The 17,060-nt window shown below is 39.3% G+C and overlaps 1 protein-coding gene across 1 annotated transcript in view; it reads left to right on the forward strand.

Annotated features, from left to right (window-relative positions):
• The window catches only part of LOC106592458 (protein Dok-7), a 66,825-nt gene that overhangs the window by 39,732 nt on the left and 10,033 nt on the right, over nt 1–17,060 (forward strand). The window lies entirely within an intron of this gene.

Genomic DNA, 17,060 nt, shown 5'->3' on the forward strand with positions numbered 1-17,060 from the left:
CAATCACTGTTTCCCATACAGCCAGTCCATGCAAACGCCTGCTATCCCTGTCATCACAATCCCACACCTAGCCATCTGCTTATTTGGCTCATTCCAGTGCCTGTACACTACCACAGTACCAGCCCCAGCACTCAAATAACACTAATACATTGTTGGCAGTCCACATACATACACCTGTTACTCCCAAGTAATATGATCACGATGAGACCTGATAAACTGGAGTTAAACAGGCTGTTGCTCAGCAGAGTTTAAGGCTTGTTTAACTAGCGTAGCACAGTGTTATGTTGTTTAACTAGGGTAGTGTTATGATGTTTAACTAGGGTAGTGTTATGATGTTTAACTAGCGTAGCACAGTGTTGTGATGTTTAACTAGCGTAGTGTTATGATGTTTAACTAGCGTAGCACAGTGTTATGTTGTTTAACTAGCGTAGCACAGTGTTATGTTGTTTAACTAGCGTAGCACAGTGTTATGTTGTTTAACTAGGGTAGTGTTGTGATGTTTAACTAGCGTAGCACAGTGTTATGATGTTTAATTAGCGTAGCACAGTGTTATGTTGTTTAACTAGCGTAGCACAGTGTTATGATGTTTAACTAGCGTAGCACAGTGTTATGTTGTTTAATTAGCCTAGCATAGTGTTGTGATGTTTAACTAGCGTAGTGTTATGTTGTTTAACTAGCGTAGCATAGTGTTATGATGTTTAATTAGCGTAGCACAGTGTTATGTTGTTTAACTAGGGTAGTGTTATGATGTTTAATTAGCGTAGCACAGTGTTATGATGTTTAATTAGCGTAGCACAGTGTTATGTTGTTTAACTAGCGTAGCACAGTGTTATGATGTTTAACTAGCGTAGTGTTATGATGTTTAACTAGCGTAGTGTTATGTTGTTTAATTAGCGTAGCATAGTGTTATGATGTTTAACTAGTGTAGTGTTATGATGTTTAACTAGCGTAGCATAGTGTTATGATGTTTAACTAGCGTAGCACAGTGTTATGTTGTTTAATTAACTAGCGTAGCACAGTGTTATGATGCTTAACTAGCGTAGCATAGTGTTATGATGTTTAACTAGCGTAGCACAGTGTTATGTTGTTTAATTAGCGTAGCACAGTGTTATGTTGTTTAACTAGCATAGCACATTGTTACGTTGTTTAACTAGGGTAGTGTTATGATGTTTAACTAGCTTAGCACAGTGTTATGATGTTTAACTAGGGTAGCATAGTGTTATGATGTTTAACTAGCGTAGCACAGTGTTATGTTGTTTAATTAGCGTAGCACAGTGTTATGTTGTTTAACTAGCGTAGCACAGTGTTATGTTGTTTAACTAGCGTAGTGTTATGATGTTTAACTAACGTAGTGTTATGATGTTTAACTAGCATAGCACAGTGTTATGATGTTTAACTAGCGTAGTGTTATGTTGTTTAACTAGCGTAGTGTTATGATGTTTAACTAGCGTAGCACAGTGTTATGATGTTTAACTAGCGTAGCCAGGTTATGATGTTTAACTAGCGTAGTGTTATGATGTTTAACTAGCGTAGCACAGTGTTGTGATGTTTAACTAGCGTAGTGTTATGATGTTTAACTAGCGTAGCACAGTGTTGTGATGTTTAACTAGCGTAGTGTTATGATGTTTAACTAGCGTAGCACAGTGTTGTGATGTTTAACTAGCGTAGTGTTATGATGTTTAACTAGCGTAGCACAGTGTTATGATGTTTAACTAGCGTAGTGTTATGATGTTTAACTAGCGTAGCACAGTGTTATGATGTTTAACTAGCGTAGTGTTATGATGTTTAACTAGCGTAGTGTTATGTTGTTTAACTAGCGTAGTGTTATGATGTTTAACTAGCGTAGCATAGTGTTATGATGTTTAACTAGCGTAGTGTTATGATGTTTAACTAGCACAGTGTTATGTTGTTTAACTAGCATAGCACAGTGTTACGTTGTTTAACTAGGGTAGTGTTATGATGTTTAACTAGCTTAGCACAGTGTTATGATGTTTAACTAGCGTAGTGTTATGATGTTTAACTAGCGTAGCTGTTATGATGTTTAACTAGCGTAGCACAGTGTTATGTTGTTTAATTAGCGTAGCACAGTGTTATGTTGTTTAACTAGCGTAGCACAGTGTTATGTTGTTTAACTAGCGTAGTGTTATGATGTTTAACTAACGTAGTGTTATGATGTTTAACTAGCATAGCACAGTGTTATGATGTTTAACTAGCGTAGTGTTATGTTGTTTAACTAGCGTAGTGTTATGATGTTTAACTAGCGTAGCACAGTGTTATGATGTTTAACTAGCGTAGCACAGTGTTATGATGTTTAACTAGGTTAGTGTTATGATGTTTAACTAGCGTAGCACAGTGTTATGTTGTTTAACTAGCGTAGCGTTATGATGTTTAACTAGCGTAGTGTTATGATGTTTAACTAGCGTAGCACAGTGTTGTGATGTTTAACTAGCGTAGTGTTATGATGTTTAACTAGCGTAGCACAGTGTTGTGATGTTTAACTAGCGTAGTGTTATGATGTTTAACTAGCGTAGCACAGTGTTGTGATGTTTAACTAGCGTAGTGTTATGATGTTTAACTAGCGTAGCACAGTGTTGTGATGTTTAACTAGCGTAGTGTTATGATGTTTAACTAGCGTAGCACAGTGTTATGATGTTTAACTAGCGTAGCACAGTGTTATGATGTTTAACTAGCGTAGTGTTATGATGTTTAACTAGCGTAGTGTTATGTTGTTTAACTAGCGTAGCACAGTGTTATGATGTTTAACTAGCGTAGTGTTATGTTGTTTAACTAGCGTAGCACAGTGTTAGTGATGTTTAACTAGCGTACAGTGTTATGATGTTTAACTAGCGTAGCACAGTGTTATGATGTTTAACTAGACGTAGCACAGTGTTAGTGATGTTTAACTAGCGTAGTGTTATGATGTTTAACTAGCGTTAGCACAGTGTTATGATGTTTAACTAGCGTAGTGTTATGATGTTTAACTAGCGTAGCACAGTGTTATGATGTTTAACTAGCGTAGTGTTATGATGTTTAACTAGCGTAGCACAGTGTTATGATGTTTAACTAGCGTAGCACAGTGTTAGTGATGTTTAACTAGCGTAGTGTTATGATGTTTAACTAGCGTAGTGTTATGATGTTTAACTAGCGTTAGCACAGTGTTATGATGTTTAACTAGCGTAGTGTTATGATGTTTAACTAGCGTAGTGTTATGATGTTTAACTAGCGTAGTGTTATGTTGTTTAACTAGCGTAGCACAGTGTTGTGATGTTGTCACAGAAGGCTGTTTTTTAAAACATTCCATTAAATTACTGTCAGGGATACCTCACAGAGCCACTGTCTGCATACAAACAACCCCTTAAAGGGGCAATCTGGGATTGAACATTTAAATGAACATTTAAATGAATGATAAATATATATTCTGACCACTTTATTGCCAATGTGGGATATTTTGAATCCCAGATTCCCCCTTTAAAAATCACTCAGACAGAATGAAGAGATCCAATGTTCCTGTCAATTAAATGTAACAAGTTGTTACCAGACAGGAGTAGGGTCAAGGGCAGGGACAGCCATTATCAACCTGAACTTTCTGCAGATACAGCCATTTGGATTCATTTAGGTCCGTGCCTGAGCAAAGTTGATTTTATTCTGTTTAGTAGGAAGAGAAAGAGATGAGAGATAATGGAGAGAGGAAGGATAGAGAGAGGAGGGAGAAAGAGTAGAAGAAGGAGGGAGAGAAAAGGAGACAGGGAGGGAGAGAAAAGGAGACAGGGAGGGAGAGAAAAGGAGACAGGGAGAAAAGGAGAGAGAGGGAGAAAAAGAGAGAGACAGGGAGAAAAGGAGACAGAGGGAGAAAAGGAGACAGAGGGAGAAAAGGAAGAGAGAGACAGAGGGAGAAAAGGAGACAGAGAGACAGAGGGAGAAAAGGAGACAGAGGGAGAAAAGGAGACAGAGGGAGAAAAGGAGACAGAGGGAGAAAAGGAGACAGAGAGACAGAGGGAGAAAAGGAGACAGAGAGACAGAGGGAGAAAAGGAGACAGAGGGAGAAAAGGAGACAGAGAGAGGGAGAAAAGGAGACAGAGAGAGGGAGAAAAGGAGACAGAGAGAGGGAGAAAAGGAGACAGAGAGAGGGAGAAAAGGAGACAGAGAGAGGGAGAAAGGGAGACAGAGAGAGGGAGAAAGGGAGACAGAGAGAGGGAGAAAAGGAGACAGAGAGAGGGAGAAAAGGAGACAGAGAGAGGGAGAAAAGGAGACAGAGAGAGGGAGAAAGGGAGACAGAGAGAGGGAGAAAGGGAGACAGAGAGAGGGAGAAAAGGAGAGGGAGAGAGACAGAGAGTCTTAGCTAACACCTGGAGGATAACGGCCAGAATGAAAACAATAAAACATGTTGTTGTTCTGATCAAAACCCCCCTGACTACACCGGCCACACCCGTGCACCATCTCCCACATGTTGAGCTTGGTGTAGTCAGTATGTTAGTAGTTAACCTGTATGGATCAGTTGGTAGAGTATAGAGCTTGGTGTAGTCAGTATGTTAGTAGTTATCCTGTATGGATCAGTTGGTAGAGTATAGAGCTTGGTGTAGTCAGTATGTTAGTAGTTGTCCTGTATGGATCAGTTGGTAGAGTATAGAGCTTGGTGTAGTCAGTATGTTAGTAGTTAACCTGTATGGATCAGTTGGTAGAGTATAGAGCTTGGTGTAGTCAGTATGTTAGTAGTTAACCTGTATGGATCAGTTGGTAGAGTATAGAGCTTGGTGTAGTCAGTATGTTAGTAGTTATCCTGTATGGATCAGTTGGTAGAGTATAGAGCTTGGTGTAGTCAGTATGTTAGTAGTTATCCTGTATGGATCAGTTGGTAGAGTATAGAGCTTGGTGTAGTCAGTATGTTAGTAGTTAACCTGTATGGATCAGTTGGTAGAGTATAGAGCTTGGTGTAGTCAGTATGTTAGTAGTTACCTGTATGGATCAGTTGGTAGAGTATAGAGCTTGGTGTAGTCAGTATGTTAGTAGTTAACCTGTATGGATCAGTTGGTAGAGTATAGAGCTTGGTGTAGTCAGTATGTTAGTAGTTATCCTGTATGGATCAGTTGGTAGAGTATAGAGCTTGGTGTAGTCAGTATGTTAGTAGTTATCCTGTATGGATCAGTTGGTAGAGTATAGAGCTTGGTGTAGTCAGTATGTTAGTAGTTGTCCTGTATGGATCAGTTGGTAGAGTATAGAGCTTGGTGTAGTCAGTATGTTAGTAGTTAACCTGTATGGATCAGTTGGTAGAGTATAGAGCTTGGTGTAGTCAGTATGTTAGTAGTTATCCTGTATGGATCAGTTGGTAGAGTATAGAGCTTGGTGTAGTCAGTATGTTAGTAGTTAACCTGTATGGATCAGTTGGTAGAGTATAGAGCTTGGTGTAGTCAGTATGTTAGTAGTTAACCTGTATGGATCAGTTGTAGAGTATAGAGCTTGGTGTAGTCAGTATGTTAGTAGTTATCCTGTATGGATCAGTTGGTAGAGTATAGAGCTTGGTGTAGTCAGTATGTTAGTAGTTAACCTGTATGGATCAGTTGGTAGAGTATAGAGCTTGGTGTAGTCAGTATGTTAGTAGTTAACCTGTATGGATCAGTTGGTAGAGTATAGAGCTTGGTGTAGTCAGTATGTTAGTAGTTATCCTGTATGGATCAGTTGGTAGAGTATAGAGCTTGGTGTAGTCAGTATGTTAGTAGTTAACCTGTATGGATCAGTTGGTAGAGTATAGAGCTTGGTGTAGTCAGTATGTTAGTAGTTATCCTGTATGGATCAGTTGGTAGAGTATAGAGCTTGGTGTAGTCAGTATGTTAGTAGTTGTCCTGTATGGATCAGTTGGTAGAGTATAGAGCTTGGTGTAGTCAGTATGTTAGTAGTTATCCTGTATGGATCAGTTGGTAGAGTATAGAGCTTGGTGTAGTCAGTATGTTAGTAGTTATCCTGTATGGATCAGTTGGTAGAGTATAGAGCTTGGTGTAGTCAGTATGTTAGTAGTTATCCTGTATGGATCAGTTGGTAGAGTATAGAGCTTGGTGTAGTCAGTATGTTAGTAGTTATCCTGTATGGATCAGTTGGTAGAGTATAGAGCTTGGTGTAGTCAGTATGTTAGTAGTTATCCTGTATGGATCAGTTGGTAGAGTATAGAGCTTGGTGTAGTCAGTATGTTAGTAGTTATCCTGTATGGATCAGTTGGTAGAGTATAGAGCTTGGTGTAGTCAGTATGTTAGTAGTTAACCTGTATGGATCAGTTGGTAGAGTATAGAGCTTGGTGTAGTCAGTATGTTAGTAGTTATCCTGTATGGATCAGTTGGTAGAGTATAGAGCTTGGTGTAGTCAGTATGTTAGTAGTTAACCTGTATGGATCAGTTGGTAGAGTATAGAGCTTGGTGTAGTCAGTATGTTAGTAGTTGTCCTGTATGGATCAGTTGGTAGAGCTTGGTGTAGTCAGTATGTTAGTAGTTATCCTGTATGGATCAGTTGGTAGAGTATAGAGCTTGGTGTAGTCAGTATGTTAGTAGTTATCCTGTATGGATCAGTTGGTAGAGTATAGAGCTTGGTGTAGTCAGTATGTTAGTAGTTAACCTGTATGGATCAGTTGGTAGAGTATAGAGCTTGGTGTAGTCAGTATGTTAGTAGTTAACCTGTATGGATCAGTTGGTAGAGTATAGAGCTTGGTGTAGTCAGTATGTTAGTAGTTATCCTGTATGGATCAGTTGGTAGAGTATAGAGCTTGGTGTAGTCAGTATGTTAGTAGTTATCCTGTATGGATCAGTTGGTAGAGTATAGAGCTTGGTGTAGTCAGTATGTTAGTAGTTATCCTGTATGGATCAGTTGGTAGAGTATAGAGCTTGGTGTAGTCAGTATGTTAGTAGTTATCCTGTATGGATCAGTTGGTAGAGTATAGAGCTTGGTGTAGTCAGTATGTTAGTAGTTAACCTGTATGGATCAGTTGGTAGAGTATAGAGCTTGGTGTAGTCAGTATGTTAGTAGTTATCCTGTATGGATCAGTTGGTAGAGTATAGAGCTTGGTGTAGTCAGTATGTTAGTAGTTAACCTGTATGGATCAGTTGGTAGAGTATAGAGCTTGGTGTAGTCAGTATGTTAGTAGTTAACCTGTATGGATCAGTTGGTAGAGTATAGAGCTTGGTGTAGTCAGTATGTTAGTAGTTAACCTGTATGGATCAGTTGGTAGAGTATAGAGCTTGGTGTAGTCAGTATGTTAGTAGTTAACCTGTATGGATCAGTTGGTAGAGTATAGAGCTTGGTGTAGTCAGTATGTTAGTAGTTATCCTGTATGGATCAGTTGGTAGAGCTTGGTGTAGTCAGTATGTTAGTAGTTAACCTGTATGGATCAGTTGGTAGAGTATAGAGCTTGGTGTAGTCAGTATGTTAGTAGTTAACCTGTATGGATCAGTTGGTAGAGTATAGAGCTTGGTGTAGTCAGTATGTTAGTAGTTAACCTGTATGGATCAGTTGGTAGAGTATAGAGCTTGGTGTAGTCAGTATGTTAGTAGTTAACCTGTATGGATCAGTTGGTAGAGTATAGAGCTTGGTGTAGTCAGTATGTTAGTAGTTATCCTGTATGGATCAGTTGGTAGAGCTTGGTGTAGTCAGTATGTTAGTAGTTAACCTGTATGGATCAGTTGGTAGAGTATAGAGCTTGGTGTAGTCAGTATGTTAGTAGTTAACCTGTATGGATCAGTTGGTAGAGTATAGAGCTTGGTGTAGTCAGTATGTTAGTAGTTAACCTGTATGGATCAGTTGGTAGAGTATAGAGCTTGGTGTAGTCAGTATGTTAGTAGTTATCCTGTATGGATCAGTTGGTAGAGTATAGAGCTTGGTGTAGTCAGTATGTTAGTAGTTAACCTGTATGGATCAGTTGGTAGAGTATAGAGCTTGGTGTAGTCAGTATGTTAGTAGTTGTCCTGTATGGATCAGTTGGTAGAGTATAGAGCTTGGTGTAGTCAGTATGTTAGTAGTTAACCTGTATGGATCAGTTGGTAGAGTATAGAGCTTGGTGTAGTCAGTATGTTAGTAGTTAGTCCTGTATGGATCAGTTGGTAGAGTATAGAGCTTGGTGTAGTCAGTATGTTAGTAGTTAACCTGTATGGATCAGTTGGTAGAGTATAGAGCTTGGTGTAGTCAGTATGTTAGTAGTTATCCTGTATGGATCAGTTGGTAGAGTATAGAGCTTGGTGTAGTCAGTATGTTAGTAGTTGTCCTGTATGGATCAGTTGGTAGAGTATAGAGCTTGGTAGAGTATAGAGCCTGGTGGTCAGTTGTTAGAGCCTGTGGTCAGTATGTTAGTAGTTAATCCTGTATGGATCAGTTGGTAGAGTATAGAGCTTGGTGTAGTCAGTATGTTAGTAGTTGTCCTGTATGGATCAGTTGGTAGAGTATAGAGCTTGGTGTAGTCAGTATGTTAGTAGTTAACCTGTATGGATCAGTTGGTAGAGTATAGAGCTTGGTGTAGTCAGTATGTTAGTAGTTATCCTGTATGGATCAGTTGGTAGAGTATAGAGCTTGGTGTAGTCAGTATGTTAGTAGTTATCCTGTATGGATCAGTTGGTAGAGTATAGAGCTTGGTGTAGTCAGTATGTTAGTAGTTAGTATGGATCAGTTGGTAGAGTATAGAGCTTGGTGTAGTCAGTATGTTAGTAGTTAACCTGTATGGATCAGTTGGTAGAGTATAGAGCTTGGTGTAGTCAGTATGTTAGTAGTTATCCTGTATGGATCAGTTGGTAGAGTATAGAGCTTGGTGTAGTCAGTATGTTAGTAGTTATCCTGTATGGATCAGTTGGTAGAGTATAGAGCTTGGTGTAGTCAGTATGTTAGTAGTTGTCCTGTATGGATCAGTTGGTAGAGTATAGAGCTTGGTGTAGTCAGTATGTTAGTAGTTAACCTGTATGGATCAGTTGGTAGAGTATAGAGCTTGGTGTAGTCAGTATGTTAGTAGTTGACCTGTATGGATCAGTTGGTAGAGTATAGAGCTTGGTGTAGTCAGTATGTTAGTAGTTAACCTGTATGGATCAGTTGGTAGAGTATAGAGCTTGGTGTAGTCAGTATGTTAGTAGTTAACCTGTATGGATCAGTTGGTAGAGTATAGAGCTTGGTGTAGTCAGTATGTTAGTAGTTATCCTGTATGGATCAGTTGGTAGAGTATAGAGCTTGGTGTAGTCAGTATGTTAGTAGTTAACCTGTATGGATCAGTTGGTAGAGTATAGAGCTTGGTGTAGTCAGTATGTTAGTAGTTAACCTGTATGGATCAGTTGGTAGAGTATAGAGCTTGGTGTAGTCAGTATGTTAGTAGTTATCCTGTATGGATCAGTTGGTAGAGCTTGGTGTAGTCAGTATGTTAGTAGTTAACCTGTATGGATCAGTTGGTAGAGTATAGAGCTTGGTGTAGTCAGTATGTTAGTAGTTATCCTGTATGGATCAGTTGGTAGAGTATAGAGCTTGGTGTAGTCAGTATGTTAGTAGTTAACCTGTATGGATCAGTTGGTAGAGTATAGAGCTTGGTGTAGTCAGTATGTTAGTAGTTATCCTGTATGGATCAGTTGGTAGAGTATAGAGCTTGGTGTAGTCAGTATGTTAGTAGTTAACCTGTATGGATCAGTTGGTAGAGTATAGAGCTTGGTGTAGTCAGTATGTTAGTAGTTATCCTGTATGGATCAGTTGGTAGAGTATAGAGCTTGGTGTAGTCAGTATGTTAGTAGTTAACCTGTATGGATCAGTTGGTAGAGTATAGAGCTTGGTGTAGTCAGTATGTTAGTAGTTATCCTGTATGGATCAGTTGGTAGAGTATAGAGCTTGGTGTAGTCAGTATGTTAGTAGTTATCCTGTATGGATCAGTTGGTAGAGTATAGGCTTGGTGTAGTCAGTATGTTAGTAGTTATCCTGTATGGATCAGTTGGTAGAGTATAGAGCTTGGTGTAGTCAGTATGTTAGTAGTTATCCTGTATGGATCAGTTGGTAGAGTATAGAGCTTGGTGTAGTCAGTATGTTAGTAGTTATCCTGTATGGATCAGTTGGTAGAGTATAGAGCTTGGTGTAGTCAGTATGTTAGTAGTTAACCTGTATGGATCAGTTGGTAGAGTATAGAGCTTGGTGTAGTCAGTATGTTAGTAGTTAACCTGTATGGATCAGTTGGTAGAGTATAGAGCTTGGTGTAGTCAGTATGTTAGTAGTTATCCTGTATGGATCAGTTGGTAGAGTATAGAGCTTGGTGTAGTCAGTATGTTAGTAGTTATCCTGTATGGATCAGTTGGTAGAGTATAGAGCTTGGTGTAGTCAGTATGTTAGTAGTTATCCTGTATGGATCAGTTGGTAGAGTATAGAGCTTGGTGTAGTCAGTATGTTAGTAGTTATCCTGTATGGATCAGTTGGTAGAGTATAGAGCTTGGTGTAGTCAGTATGTTAGTAGTTATCCTGTATGGATCAGTTGGTAGAGCTTGGTGTAGTCAGTATGTTAGTAGTTATCCTGTATGGATCAGTTGGTAGAGTATAGAGCTTGGTGTAGTCAGTATGTTAGTAGTTATCCTGTATGGATCAGTTGGTAGAGTATAGAGCTTGGTGTAGTCAGTATGTTAGTAGTTATCCTGTATGGATCAGTTGGTAGAGCTTGGTGTAGTCAGTATGTTAGTAGTTACCTGTATGGATCAGTGGTAGAGTATAGAGCTTGGTGTAGTCAGTATGTTAGTAGTTATCCTGTATGGATCAGTTGGTAGAGCTTGGTGTAGTCAGTATGTTAGTAGTTATCCTGTATGGATCAGTTGGTAGAGTATAGAGCTTGGTGTAGTCAGTATGTTAGTAGTTAACCTGTATGGATCAGTTGGTAGAGTATAGAGCTTGGTGTAGTCAGTATGTTAGTAGTTAACCTGTATGGATCAGTTGGTAGAGTATAGAGCTTGGTGTAGTCAGTATGTTAGTAGTTGTCCTGTATGGATCAGTTGGTAGAGTATAGAGCTTGGTGTAGTCAGTATGTTAGTAGTTATCCTGTATGGATCAGTTGGTAGAGTATAGAGCTTGGTGTAGTCAGTATGTTAGTAGTTATCCTGTATGGATCAGTTGGTAGAGTATAGAGCTTGGTGTAGTCAGTATGTTAGTAGTTATCCTGTATGGATCAGTTGGTAGAGTATAGAGCTTGGTGTAGTCAGTATGTTAGTAGTTATCCTGTATGGATCAGTTGGTAGAGTATAGAGCTTGGTGTAGTCAGTATGTTAGTAGTTATCCTGTATGGATCAGTTGGTAGAGTATAGAGCTTGGTGTAGTCAGTATGTTAGTAGTTAACCTGTATGGATCAGTTGGTAGAGTATAGAGCTTGGTGTAGTCAGTATGTTAGTAGTTATCCTGTATGGATCAGTTGGTAGAGTATAGAGCTTGGTGTAGTCAGTATGTTAGTAGTTAACCTGTATGGATCAGTTGGTAGAGTATAGAGCTTGGTGTAGTCAGTATGTTAGTAGTTAACCTGTATGGATCAGTTGGTAGAGTATAGAGCTTGGTGTAGTCAGTATGTTAGTAGTTAACCTGTATGGATCAGTTGGTAGAGTATAGAGCTTGGTGTAGTCAGTATGTTAGTAGTTATCCTGTATGGATCAGTTGGTAGAGTATAGAGCTTGGTGTAGTCAGTATGTTAGTAGTTAACCTGTATGGATCAGTTGGTAGAGTATAGAGCTTGGTGTAGTCAGTATGTTAGTAGTTAACCTGTATGGATCAGTTGGTAGAGCTTGGTGTAGTCAGTATGTTAGTAGTTAACCTGTATGGATCAGTTGGTAGAGTATAGAGCTTGGTGTAGTCAGTATGTTAGTAGTTAACCTGTATGGATCAGTTGGTAGAGTATAGAGCTTGGTGTAGTCAGTATGTTAGTAGTTATCCTGTATGGATCAGTTGGTAGAGCTTGGTGTAGTCAGTATGTTAGTAGTTATCCTGTATGGATCAGTTGGTAGAGTATAGAGCTTGGTGTAGTCAGTATGTTAGTAGTTATCCTGTATGGATCAGTTGGTAGAGTATAGAGCTTGGTGTAGTCAGTATGTTAGTAGTTAACCTGTATGGATCAGTTGGTAGAGTATAGAGCTTGGTGTAGTCAGTATGTTAGTAGTTATCCTGTATGGATCAGTTGGTAGAGTATAGAGCTTGGTGTAGTCAGTATGTTAGTAGTTGTCCTGTATGGATCAGTTGGTAGAGTATAGAGCTTGGTGTAGTCAGTATGTTAGTAGTTATCCTGTATGGATCAGTTGGTAGAGTATAGAGCTTGGTGTAGTCAGTATGTTAGTAGTTGTCCTGTATGGATCAGTTGGTAGAGCTTGGTGTAGTCAGTATGTTAGTAGTTAACCTGTATGGATCAGTTGGTAGAGTATAGAGCTTGGTGTAGTCAGTATGTTAGTAGTTAACCTGTATGGATCAGTTGGTAGAGTATAGAGCTTGGTGTAGTCAGTATGTTAGTAGTTAACCTGTATGGATCAGTTGGTAGAGTATAGAGCTTGGTGTAGTCAGTATGTTAGTAGTTGTCCTGTATGGATCAGTTGGTAGAGTATAGAGCTTGGTGTAGTCAGTATGTTAGTAGTTAACCTGTATGGATCAGTTGGTAGAGTATAGAGCTTGGTGTAGTCAGTATGTTAGTAGTTGTCCTGTATGGATCAGTTGGTAGAGTATAGAGCTTGGTGTAGTCAGTATGTTAGTAGTTGTCCTGTATGGATCAGTTGGTAGAGTATAGAGCTTGGTGTAGTCAGTATGTTAGTAGTTAACCTGTATGGATCAGTTGGTAGAGTATAGAGCTTGGTGTAGTCAGTATGTTAGTAGTTATCCTGTATGGATCAGTTGGTAGAGTATAGAGCTTGGTGTAGTCAGTATGTTAGTAGTTATCCTGTATGGATCAGTTGGTAGAGTATAGAGCTTGGTGTAGTCAGTATGTTAGTAGTTATCCTGTATGGATCAGTTGGTAGAGTATAGAGCTTGGTGTAGTCAGTATGTTAGTAGTTAACCTGTATGGATCAGTTGGTAGAGTATAGAGCTTGGTGTAGTCAGTATGTTAGTAGTTAACCTGTATGGATCAGTTGGTAGAGTATAGAGCTTGGTGTAGTCAGTATGTTAGTAGTTAACCTGTATGGATCAGTTGGTAGAGTATAGAGCTTGGTGTAGTCAGTATGTTAGTAGTTATCCTGTATGGATCAGTTGGTAGAGTATAGAGCTTGGTGTAGTCAGTATGTTAGTAGTTAACCTGTATGGATCAGTTGGTAGAGTATAGAGCTTGGTGTAGTCAGTATGTTAGTAGTTATCCTGTATGGATCAGTTGGTAGAGTATAGAGCTTGGTGTAGTCAGTATGTTAGTAGTTAACCTGTATGGATCAGTTGGTAGAGTATAGAGCTTGGTGTAGTCAGTATGTTAGTAGTTGTCCTGTATGGATCAGTTGGTAGAGTATAGAGCTTGGTGTAGTCAGTATGTTAGTAGTTATCCTGTATGGATCAGTTGGTAGAGTATAGAGCTTGGTGTAGTCAGTATGTTAGTAGTTATCCTGTATGGATCAGTTGGTAGAGTATAGAGCTTGGTGTAGTCAGTATGTTAGTAGTTATCCTGTATGGATCAGTTGGTAGAGTATAGAGCTTGGTGTAGTCAGTATGTTAGTAGTTGTCCTGTATGGATCAGTTGGTAGAGTATAGAGCTTGGTGTAGTCAGTATGTTAGTAGTTATCCTGTATGGATCAGTTGGTAGAGTATAGAGCTTGGTGTAGTCAGTATGTTAGTAGTTAACCTGTATGGATCAGTTGGTAGAGTATAGAGCTTGGTGTAGTCAGTATGTTAGTAGTTGTCCTGTATGGATCAGTTGGTAGAGTATAGAGCTTGGTGTAGTCAGTATGTTAGTAGTTATCCTGTATGGATCAGTTGGTAGAGTATAGAGCTTGGTGTAGTCAGTATGTTAGTAGTTATCCTGTATGGATCAGTTGGTAGAGCTTGGTGTAGTCAGTATGTTAGTAGTTATCCTGTATGGATCAGTTGGTAGAGCTTGGTGTAGTCAGTGTGTTAGTAGTTGTCCTGTATGGATCAGTTGGTAGAGTATAGAGCTTGGTGTAGTCAGTATGTTAGTAGTTAACCTGTATGGATCAGTTGGTAGAGTATAGAGCTTGGTGTAGTCAGTATGTTAGTAGTTGTCCTGTATGGATCAGTTGGTAGAGTATAGAGCTTGGTGTAGTCAGTATGTTAGTAGTTATCCTGTATGGATCAGTTGGTAGAGTATAGAGCTTGGTGTAGTCAGTATGTTAGTAGTTATCCTGTATGGATCAGTTGGTAGAGCTTGGTGTAGTCAGTATGTTAGTAGTTATCCTGTATGGATCAGTTGGTAGAGTATAGAGCTTGGTGTAGTCAGTATGTTAGTAGTTGTCCTGTATGGATCAGTTGGTAGAGTATAGAGCTTGGTGTAGTCAGTATGTTAGTAGTTAACCTGTATGGATCAGTTGGTAGAGTATAGAGCTTGGTGTAGTCAGTATGTTAGTAGTTAACCTGTATGGATCAGTTGGTAGAGTATAGAGCTTGGTGTAGTCAGTATGTTAGTAGTTATCCTGTATGGATCAGTTGGTAGAGCTTGGTGTAGTCAGTATGTTAGTAGTTAACCTGTATGGATCAGTTGGTAGAGTATAGAGCTTGGTGTAGTCAGTATGTTAGTAGTTAACCTGTATGGATCAGTTGGTAGAGTATAGAGCTTGGTGTAGTCAGTATGTTAGTAGTTATCCTGTATGGATCAGTTGGTAGAGTATAGAGCTTGGTGTAGTCAGTATGTTAGTAGTTAACCTGTATGGATCAGTTGGTAGAGTATAGAGCTTGGTGTAGTCAGTATGTTAGTAGTTATCCTGTATGGATCAGTTGGTAGAGTATAGAGCTTGGTGTAGTCAGTATGTTAGTAGTTATCCTGTATGGATCAGTTGGTAGAGTATAGAGCTTGGTGTAGTCAGTATGTTAGTAGTTAACCTGTATGGATCAGTTGGTAGAGTATAGAGCTTGGTGTAGTCAGTATGTTAGTAGTTAACCTGTATGGATCAGTTGGTAGAGTATAGAGCTTGGTGTAGTCAGTATGTTAGTAGTTAACCTGTATGGATCAGTTGGTAGAGTATAGAGCTTGGTGTAGTCAGTATGTTAGTAGTTATCCTGTATGGATCAGTTGGTAGAGTATAGAGCTTGGTGTAGTCAGTATGTTAGTAGTTGTCCTGTATGGATCAGTTGGTAGAGTATAGAGCTTGGTGTAGTCAGTATGTTAGTAGTTAACCTGTATGGATCAGTTGGTAGAGTATAGAGCTTGGTGTAGTCAGTATGTTAGTAGTTATCCTGTATGGATCAGTTGGTAGAGTATAGAGCTTGGTGTAGTCAGTATGTTAGTAGTTATCCTGTATGGATCAGTTGGTAGAGTATAGAGCTTGGTGTAGTCAGTATGTTAGTAGTTAACCTGTATGGATCAGTTGGTAGAGTATAGAGCTTGGTGTAGTCAGTATGTTAGTAGTTATCCTGTATGGATCAGTTGGTAGAGTATAGAGCTTGGTGTAGTCAGTATGTTAGTAGTTATCCTGTATGGATCAGTTGGTAGAGTATAGAGCTTGGTGTAGTCAGTATGTTAGTAGTTAACCTGTATGGATCAGTTGGTAGAGTATAGAGCTTGGTGTAGTCAGTATGTTAGTAGTTAACCTGTATGGATCAGTTGGTAGAGTATAGAGCTTGGTGTAGTCAGTATGTTAGTAGTTATCCTGTATGGATCAGTTGGTAGAGCTTGGTGTAGTCAGTATGTTAGTAGTTATCCTGTATGGATCAGTTGGTAGAGTATAGAGCTTGGTGTAGTCAGTATGTTAGTAGTTATCCTGTATGGATCAGTTGGTAGAGCTTGGTGTAGTCAGTATGTTAGTAGTTGTCCTGTATGGATCAGTTGGTAGAGTATAGAGCTTGGTGTAGTCAGTATGTTAGTAGTTAACCTGTATGGATCAGTTGGTAGAGTATAGAGCTTGGTGTAGTCAGTATGTTAGTAGTTATCCTGTATGGATCAGTTGGTAGAGTATAGAGCTTGGTGTAGTCAGTATGTTAGTAGTTATCCTGTATGGATCAGTTGGTAGAGCTTGGTGTAGTCAGTATGTTAGTAGTTATCCTGTATGGATCAGTTGGTAGAGTATAGAGCTTGGTGTAGTCAGTATGTTAGTAGTTAACCTGTATGGATCAGTTGGTAGAGTATAGAGCTTGGTGTAGTCAGTATGTTAGTAGTTATCCTGTATGGATCAGTTGGTAGAGTATAGAGCTTGGTGTAGTCAGTATGTTAGTAGTTGTCCTGTATGGATCAGTTGGTAGAGTATAGAGCTTGGTGTAGTCAGTATGTTAGTAGTTAACCTGTATGGATCAGTTGGTAGAGTATAGAGCTTGGTGTAGTCAGTATGTTAGTAGTTATCCTGTATGGATCAGTTGGTAGAGCTTGGTGTAGTCAGTATGTTAGTAGTTGTCCTGTATGGATCAGTTGGTAGAGTATAGAGCTTGGTGTAGTCAGTATGTTAGTAGTTAACCTGTATGGATCAGTTGGTAGAGTATAGAGCTTGGTGTAGTCAGTATGTTAGTAGTTATCCTGTATGGATCAGTTGGTAGAGTATAGAGCTTGGTGTAGTCAGTATGTTAGTAGTTAACCTGTATGGATCAGTTGGTAGAGTATAGAGCTTGGTGTAGTCAGTATGTTAGTAGTTATCCTGTATGGATCAGTTGGTAGAGTATAGAGCTTGGTGTAGTCAGTATGTTAGTAGTTAACCTGTATGGATCAGTTGGTAGAGTATAGAGCTTGGTGTAGTCAGTATGTTAGTAGTTAACCTGTATGGATCAGTTGGTAGAGTATAGAGCTTGGTGTAGTCAGTATGTTAGTAGTTATCCTGTATGGATCAGTTGGTAGAGTATAGAGCTTGGTGTAGTCAGTATGTTAGTAGTTAACCTGTATGGATCAGTTGGTAGAGTATAGAGCTTGGTGTAGTCAGTATGTTAGTAGTTATCCTGTATGGATCAGTTGGTAGAGTATAGAGCTTGGTGTAGTCAGTATGTTA

This window comes from Salmo salar, chromosome 08 (genome assembly GCF_965601325.2).
Source record: "Salmo salar chromosome 08, fSalSal1, whole genome shotgun sequence".
NCBI lineage: Eukaryota > Metazoa > Chordata > Actinopteri > Salmoniformes > Salmonidae > Salmo > Salmo salar.